The sequence below is a fragment of the Panicum virgatum genome, chromosome 3K, assembly GCF_016808335.1.
Source record: "Panicum virgatum strain AP13 chromosome 3K, P.virgatum_v5, whole genome shotgun sequence".
In the NCBI taxonomy this organism is placed as follows: Eukaryota; Viridiplantae; Streptophyta; class Magnoliopsida; order Poales; family Poaceae; genus Panicum; species Panicum virgatum.
In genome coordinates, this window is record NC_053138.1 from 43,259,859 (window position 1) to 43,269,210 (window position 9,352).

General features: G+C 47.9%; 1 long non-coding RNA gene across 1 annotated transcript; it reads left to right on the plus strand.

The window, feature by feature from the left end:
- The first annotated feature begins 997 nt into the window (after positions 1-997).
- On the plus strand, positions 998-6,083 carry LOC120701474. The gene is made up of 2 exons (XR_005686117.1): positions 998-1,438; positions 5,867-6,083. It is a non-coding gene; the product is annotated as an uncharacterized LOC120701474 (long non-coding RNA).
- The last annotated feature ends 3,269 nt before the right edge of the window (positions 6,084-9,352 follow it).

Genomic DNA, 9,352 nt, shown 5'->3' on the forward strand with positions numbered 1-9,352 from the left:
GGTTCAACCGGCGGTCAGACCGGTCTGGTCCAGGCTGACAAGAATAATTTTGGTTTAGTAATTTGTCGCGTGAATTTTGGAACTAATGGTCGTGATTAAATTAATTATAGTGGATTAACACCTGAGTGTTACAGTAGGACACCGGCTAAGACGCGGCAGCTACTCCTCCGTCCCAAAATAAATGTACTTCTAAAGTTTGAGGGAAGAGAACAAATGACAGTACTACTTGGGAGACGTGGTTTCTGCATCAAGAGGGCTCAACGAGACGCAAGCTCGAAGATGCAATCTCTCTTGTACGCACAAAAGGAGAGCCGGCGCTGGGCTGCCGGCGACGACACGACTGCATGAGGCCTAGCGGCGTGCGGACTGTGGGATCTCAACGACGTCTCGCTAACCTCCCTCGGCATCTCGCTCGCCGCGACGATCCGCTGCTCCTCGGAACCGGGGTGGCTTATTAGTTCCTGTCAAGCTTTTTATTTCTGAATAATCTTGCGCGGAGGAGGTTCGGTCTTCTCCCCGAGGCACGGCCTGGAGCACTGCAAGGTGGCCCGTCAGAGGGCACAGCGAGGAGGGCGGGTTGTGTAGCCTCACAAGTCACAAGCCATACGACGACCCGTCGCCAGATCCGGTTGGTTGGCTCAACGGAAGCACAAGGCCGTGCGCGTTCATGCATGTCCAATTATTTATCATTGGATCCTCTTCCTCTTATATTGTTATATATAGATAAATATGCTCGTACGTTATATATATATATTATAAAAATTGAAAACAATTGAAAAATTTTCTCATCTAAATTGAGCTCATCGTTCAGGCTGGATCCTGTTAGGCTCGAGGGAGGTGCGGCGAGAAATAGACCTATACAAATTGAGAGTTGGAGCATGTTTTTGACAAAAACGAATTTGTTTTGTCACCGATCGGTATATATCCTTTACCTGCTGGTCGTACCCATGGCACCCTCTCCGTTTTTTTTTTCTAGACGCCGGCAGTGGGCGCGGGCTCTGCGCGCTCGTGGTGAGAAGGGGGTGCTGCGCCCCGAGAACGAGACGCTGCTGGACGCCGAGCGGTGGCCGCGAACTTCGCGACACATTGAGTGGAGGAGGTGTTGCACTGCGGGGATGAGATCACAGTCACACGGAACGCGATCGGGGACGGCGCGGATCTGACGACAGACCGTGGCTGGGACGTTCCAGGTTGGATCGAGAGGAGGATGGGGGCATGAGCATCAGCTGGCAGCGCAACACCTTCGCCGCTCTTCTCTTGATTAGCCATGTTCGTCCGCCGTTGGACCAATCCAGCACCACCATGATGACCCTCTCGTCGAGCCGAACCCGTTCTGCCGGTGTTCGTCGCCCCTACATCGTCGGGCACCGCCGCCAACGAAGCTGCCGCCGGCCATCTCGTCTCCGGCCAAATTCCGGCCAGGGCCCCTCCAACGTAGGTGAGCCACCCCCCCCCCCCCGACCTCCTCCGCCGCATCTTAGTCCTCCCCCCCCCCCCCCCCCCTGTCGCTGAGCTTCCCATGTGCTAGAACGCGACGAGTAGAAAGGGGCCAGGATCACGGTCGGCCATGGGCCATGGCTGAGATCCGGAAGCTCTTGCGGCAACACCCTCAAAGCATCCCATATTTATTTTGTTAATTCGTGTGCCTTGTCAGTTTTACTAATAACACCGCAGTGACAGTTTAACACCGCAATATATCAACACATATACTACATAAGATATCAGACAAGGATATATGTGTTAGTGATTAATTAGATAGATATTTTGCCTACATGGTGGGCAGTCAACATTTAAAATCTCAAATGCTGCTAGCTTGCTCTTTACGTATGTTTAATAGGTTTTTGAAATAGTAATTTTTTTGTTTAATAAGTTTTTTAAATTACGTGCGACACACTTTGTTAGTAAGTACATATAAAATTATAATAAATATCGGATACAAATAATTGTCCTGCGTTAATTTATAGAGATCTATGTGATTGAGTCATGGAGCCCGATTTGTATACGAGGTGAACTTTGGCCCACTCGTCAATAATATAAGATGGACCAAATCAAAAATTTAGGTGGAAATCTTACTCACTATATTATTAGAAAAAAATAGAAAAATAGATATAGATAGATTAGAAAGACAGGGACGATCCAAAAACCGTTGATTTCAATTTTCATGGTGACCCTCGACCTAGGGTTCTTTAATAATTATTTGTACATAAATCACTGAACATAATTGCGACTTTATGAAAACGCTATGTGCAAGCGTGGATCCCTGCTCTGCTCTGCTCGACTGTCTTCTCACCTCCGCCTCCACCTGCACACGTGACTCGTGAGACTCGAGATGAGAGAAGGCGAGAAGACCGTCCACGGTCCACCCGTGTCGCAGGTAGCTTTTCACCACGTCCACACGCGATGGCTGTGCCTGCCTGTCAGCCCACCAGCCGCGCCTAGATGTTGGTAAACCAGGATGTGATATGGTAAGCTCTTTGTTTTTATTTACAAAATACCGATTAGAGTTGTTCTAAATTAAATATAATTAATTTTGATTAAATCTATAAAAATCTAGCAATAATATACTATCCAACATATGAAACAATTACTTTTGATGAAATGTTATGTTTGTCCTAACATATATTTCATGGTGGATTTAATGAAACAAATTTGGTATTGTAAACTGTGTCCTTCTAAAATTTTGGTCAAAGTTGGCGAAGTTTGAGTTAAAACAATATGTAAATACAAATATAAGGAGTACATGCCTCTCCTGAACTCCTGATATCCCCTCCCAATTTGAACCCGTGTACTCCATCCATCCTAAAATATAAATCATTTTATTCTAAATCAAATTATTCTAAGTTTGATAAAATTTATAGAAAAGAGTAATAATGGTTTGAATATCAAACACAAACAATTAGCCATTATGAAATATATTTTCATAATTAATTATTTGTTGTATTTGGTGTTAATATCCTTCTTTGTAAATTTGGTCAAACTTAGGCTACATTGATTTTGGAAAAACTAAAATTCTTTATACGGAAGATGTATATTCTTATTACGATGACAATTCCCCTGGACTATATTGCCCACATTGCCAACGTCACCCAAGCTGAAGAGGTCAGTGCTCGGCCGAGAAATTATAATTTTTACCATCACAAATGTAGGCTTCCCAAAACTGCCACCACAAACATGGATTTCACAAAATCACAATTTATAACAATAGCACATTGATTTTATTGCCATTTTCACTCTTTCATTTATTTATAATTCCTTTTTCCATTTCCTAGATCTGAAAGGACCAAATTGACCCTGAAATCTATCCTAGCCTGCACTGTCTCCGCCGGCCATGTGCCTAGCTGCTCGCCCTCGCCGCCACCCGCCTGCTTGCTTCTGCCAGCTTGCCCTTCATGCCGGGCTGCCTGCTCTCGCCGCCAACGCTGATCCGCCTGCCAGCTTGACCCCACCGTCGCTCACCCACCTGCTGGGACCCCCTGGCGCAGCTATACATCACTGAATGTGATGGAAGCGGCATCCAGGCCCACGCTGCCCACCAACGCCCTTCCCCGTCCCCACACCTCCGCCGGCTCCGGTGCTGCCCTGACGCCTTCGCCGCGGCCCCTAACCTTTCTTGTCGCCGCGCCGCTGCTCTTCCGCCAGCCGCCGCCCACCGAGGGTCCTACCTCGCCCAGCCGGTGGCGCTCCCGCAGCGCCTTGCCCTCTGCTGTCCAATATGCCACCACCGCAGCCCCCGGCCACCTCCTCTAGAGTCGGCAGCCATGGAAACCCCAGCAACTCAAAAAATTAAGTTCCGCCGCCGTCCTCCACCACCCCAGCCCCCGGCGATCTCGCTGGCGGCCGCTCCCCCCTCCTTGGCTCGCCACCGCCACCCACTGAAGCATGAGGAAGAAGGGAAGTCTTCAGGTGATGGCTTCAAATTTTGTCGCGCGGACGATATATAGCCCCAGCCTTCCCCGAGCACAGGCACGCACGCCGCCGCCGCTCGCAAGCCTGCTAGAAGCCAACAAACATACGTGAAGGAGGCTGGATTGGAGGGAGGGAGGGAGGGAGGCGGAACAGTTCTACTAGATGTTTAGATGAAATTGAAGATACGCAGAAATTGATAGTTTCAAAATGGATGCACAGCATCTCTGTTATAATTTTCAGAATGCACTTCATCTGTAAAATAAAGTTGACCAAAAACAAAATAAAGAGAAAACACCGTGGATCAGGTTCCATGCAGCTGCGTATTGCCCTCTCAACCTAGGAGATCGTGGCTAGCGCTGCAATTAATCGCTGGTGCTTGTAGTGCGCGTTAGTACTAGTTGTGATCGGCGGCAAGGAGAAGGTGAGGCAATCGGCGGCAGCCATTAGCTAGGTATTATTTTCACGTAAACATAATAAGGGGTAATGTAGTCATTTTGGTCGAAGTAAATGGGAAAAAAAGAATTATAATTATAAATAAATAAAAGAGAGAAAATGACAATGATGGTGATTTTGCAAAGTCCATGTTCGCGGTGACAATTTGTCAAAGCTCAACGTTTGTGATTGTCAAAGCCCCCCCCCCCCCCCCCCCCCCCCGGGAAACCCCAAATGCCGTTCCAGCAGTCGTGCTCAGTTCAGTCAATTTTGACCGTTGACGTTGAAGCTTCTCTTGGCCGCACAGAACAGAGCAAGTACGTAGGTGTACTGTTGACTGTTGTTGCCGTTTAATTTCACCTGCGCCATTCAAAATTTCTCCACCCACATGTCCGGCCGTGGTCCGACTGGAAATTGCCTGCCGCCACGTTAATCTTCTGCCCGTCTTGTACTCCGCTAGGCCTGGGCGTTTGGGCTACCCGAAATTTTCGGGTCGAATTTTTTGGATTCTTTAAATTTCGGATTTTGAAAACTTCAACCCGAAATTTACTCAAAATAAATAAAACCCGACATTTCGGATTCGGATTCGGGTTTACCCGAACAATCCGATATGCAGCTAAGAAGGCAACGAGAAAGTAGCAATACAGATGCAAAGCAGGAAGCAACAGATTCAATATGCAACAAGCAAGCACAAGAAGCAATAGATCAGGAAGCAAACAGCCTGGTCGCTGGCCGCTAGCGAGCGATCCTTATCGAGCTACTTGTCTGCAATTGACGAGGCCGGCGCCGCCGGGGCCAAGGAGAGGAGAGCGACGCCGAAGCTGCACACTCGCGCCGCGCGGCCAGTGGGCGGTGCCGCGGTGGCCGTCGCGTGGACGAGATGCGCCGCCGTCACGGGCAGGGGTGCAGGACTCACGGGAGAATGGGGGGCCGGGGGCTGGGCTGCGTGCGTGCGTTGCTAGGGTTACTGGCTGGGAATGTAAAGAGGCAAGGTTGGTGGGCTGGGCTGACGGGAGGAATTTGGGCTGAGCTCTTTCTTTCAAAAAAAATACTTGGGCTGGGTTGCTGTTTGGGTTTTTCGGGTAGTTCGGGTACCGTGATTTGATACCCAAATTACTCGTAATAATTTCGGGTACGGTGACTTGCAACCCGAAATTATATTTGGGTTTTTCAGGTTCGGATTTTTCGGGTTCGGGCTCGGATTTTTTGGGTTCGGAGTTCGGGTTTCGGGTAATATGCCCACCTATATACTCCGCCATCTCGATGTTACTGGCGAAAGACCAAATGATCGGTCAAAGTATTTTAATCACAGGGATCTTGTTCCTCAAATTTTCTTTTTTTTAAAAGACAACTACCACACAGAGATGATCCAATGCCAGCAACCATTGCAGCCATGACATAGCAATCATAAGGAGTAATCCGTGAACATAGCAATCACACTAGGATTTGAGTTTTCGGCTTGGCACTAGTGCTTATATTTTTCTGTATTTGTTCCAGAATTTAACTAGCGCTATTATTTCAATGGTAGGCGGACGTGTCCGTCGATAGCGAGGCACCAGTGGTGACTTCGTCAATCTCGAAGATCTGTCGGCTCAGTCTCTCAGAGGATAAAGTCTCTCGGAGGTGCTTATATGGGTAGGGTTGCATATGTGTATTCGTAAGGGTGAGTGTATATACATTTAAGCGTATGCGTTTGTACTGTAGTTCAAAAAATCATAAGGAAAAAGTCTCCTTAACACCCTGAACTATCAGTGGTAGTCTACTTCACCCCCAACTTTAAAACCGTCTACTTTATCCCCAAACTATCCAAAATCGGTCAAATAACCCCCTCAGGAGGTTTCGGACGGCGGGTTTGCTACAGTAACACGATTTTATATTTTTTCTTTTTTATTTATTTCCACTAAATCTTTGAAAAAATCATATTAAATCACAGAAAAATCATAAAATAAAAAATCTAATTTTGTTGGACTCCACCTGAGTAGATCTACACAGTGAGCATATAATATGGTATAGTTTTGTACAATTTTTTTAATGTAGCTTTAGACCTATACTTTTCTGTAATTAATTGATATAATTCATATGTGGAGCTTCTATGGTCCAATTGGGGTAAAAATTTTATGGTAGAAAAATTATTGTATACTTGAACTGTAGTAAAAATTTCATACTCATTGGATCAATTATAAATTATTTATAGATTTAATAGATTTGGAGCATAGATTTAACGAGCATAAAACTAAATAAATCTATAACTAGATTATACATGGTCCAATCAGTATGAAATTTTTATTACAGTTCAAGCATACAATAATTTTATTACCATAAAAATTTCACCACAATTGGACCATAGAAGCTGCACATATGAATTATTCCAATTAATTATAGAAAAATACTCCCTCCTTCCCCGTTTGTAGGGTGCATGACCATTTTCAGCTTTTCTTCCAATATAAGGCATGCAGCCTTGGGATTTGTTACGTAGGAATTAACTCACAGAAGCAATTAAGCGCCTGCAGGATTTCGCAGCGGGAGAACATTTGCATGCTGCCATGCAAAATTCCATTTGCATGTGGCTATGCAAGGCTGCATGCGGCCATGCAACACATCTAAGATCGAAGCGATGCCGTTTGCTCTCCATGTTATTAATGCAAATCTTGGTACCTGTGTTATTTGGTCATGCGCCCTACTAACAGGGAAGGTGGGAGTATATATCTAAAGCTACATCAAAAATTTTGTATAAAACTATATCATATTATATGCTCACTGTGTAGATCTACTCATGTAGAGTCCAACAAAATTAGATTTTTCATTTTATGATTTTTCTGTGATTTACTATGATTTTTCAAAGATTTAGTGGAAATAAATAAAAAAAGAAAAAAAATCGTGTTACTGTAGCAAACCGCCTGATGGGATTATTTGACTGGTTTTTTATAGTTGGGGGATAAAGTAGACTGTTTTAAAGTTGGGGGTGAAGTAGACTACCACTGATAGTTCAGGGGTTAAGTAGACTTTTTCCAAAATCATAAGTAGTAACCCGGCCCACGAGATCAGGCAACCACGAGTTGTGTCTGTTTTCTTGACCGTTTTGAACGAGAACAGTCGTGTTGTTTCCATTGATGTTTCCCTGAAATTTGCAGGTATCTGCATGTGATTTTGTTCCACATCATATAGGAGGAAAAATATCTTTTGGTCCATCACCACAGGTGTACAGCACAAACCATTCCTTTCTACCATTCCCATCTCAGCTCCTCAACTGAGGACAGCAGAACTCGATCCAGCAACCAAGAACACAGCAAGCAAGCAGCTCCTTCGCAGGGAGCCTCAATAAGTCGATTTTTCCCCTGGTACTCTTCTCCAGCTCTGGCAGCCAGACCACCGGCCCGGCGGCGGCAGTCCAGCACCATCGGAGGTCTCTGACAGCCTCGTGCCTGATCTATCCCTGCGTACCGGAATCAGCAGCTTTGCCGAGTGCCAGGTACACTCGGCAAAACCCCAAAAACACCCGGCGAAGGCTTCGCCGAGTATAGCACTCGGCGAAGCGCACTCGGCAAACAAAGCCTCGGCCAAGACATCTTTGCCGAGTGTTTTTTATCGCACACTCGGCGAAAACTTTGCCGAGTGCTATATCTGACACTCGGTGAAGATTTTCAAAATAAAAAATAAAAAAAGCACGATGCTCTCGGGGCACCACCACGTCACCGCCGTTGCCGCCACCACCACGCTACCGCCGCCGCCAGCCCCTTCCCTTGACCGCCGCCGCCACACTTGTCGCCGCGGCTGCTGTGCAGGCCGGTTGCGCGCCCCCTGCAGCGTCTGTTGTGCCCCCTTGCCGTGGCCGCTGCGCAGGAGCTCCGTGCGCTACCGGACCACCGGAGAGACGGCAGGGAGAGGAGCTCCGTGCGCCTTGCGCCGCCGCCGCCACCGGAGGAAGAGGGCCGAGGCCCGCATGCCGCCGCCACTGGAGGAAGGTGGCCGGGCCCCGAGCGCCGCCGCCACCGGAGAAAGGAGGCCGAGCTCCGCGTGCCTCCGCCGCCGGAGGAAGGGGGCCAGGCCCCGTGCGCCGCAGCTAGCCGCCGGAGGAAGGGGGCCAGGCCCCGAGCGCCGCCGCTGCCGGAGGAAGGAGGCCGGGCTCCACTCTCTTCAGCCGTCGGAGGAAGGGGGCCAGGCCCCGCGCGCCGCCACCGCGAGGAAGGGGGCCAGGCCTCGAGCGTCATCGCCGCTAGAGGAAGGGGACCGGTCCCCGAGCGGCGCCCCCCCCCCGGAGGAAGAGGGCCGGGCCCTGCGCACAGCAGGCATCGGTGAGTGCCGAGGCCGCGGAGCTGCTAGCGCTGCCATCTCTCGGCGACGGAGAGGGCGCTGGAGGGAGAGAGGAAGGAGGCAGGGAGCTCACGCGCTGGCCATGGTGGGCGGCGGTACCGAGCGCAGGCGGCGTGGATGGAGGCGTCGCGGCGACGGCAGGGCGGCACGCGGCGTGGAGGTGGCGGGCCGGTAGCGGCGTGGAGGCAGCGCACGCCGTGAAGCTTCTGTGGTGTGCGTGTGTTGTGTGGGGGCATGGGTGGCGTGAGCAGCGCTTAAGACAGGAGGAAGAAAGTTTGCCGAGTGCTGTGATCTAGCACTCGGCAAATAATAGCTTTGCCGAGTGCTAAATCACACCACTCAGCAAATTTTCTTTTTTTTTCTTCCATTCATTTACCAAATGTGTTTTACAAAAATTTGGAGGACAGTGAAAGAATTTTTTTATTTGGTATAGTATATTAACTAAGAGAAAAGTTGTTTGTCCGAACTTCTCTTTCTTTCTTTTTTTTCAGAGTGCTAAAAATATTTTATTTGCTCTCTCTTTTTTTCATCATATTTTCAAAAATACCTTATCACATTCATTTGTCGATACATATTTGATGCTTTAGCGAAAAATTGATCATTATTTCATATAGTTTTGGCTCAAATTTCATTTATAGAAATGTAGTTAAAAAATAAAAATTATCAAATGGATTCGAAAAATTACCAAAATTTAACATGACAC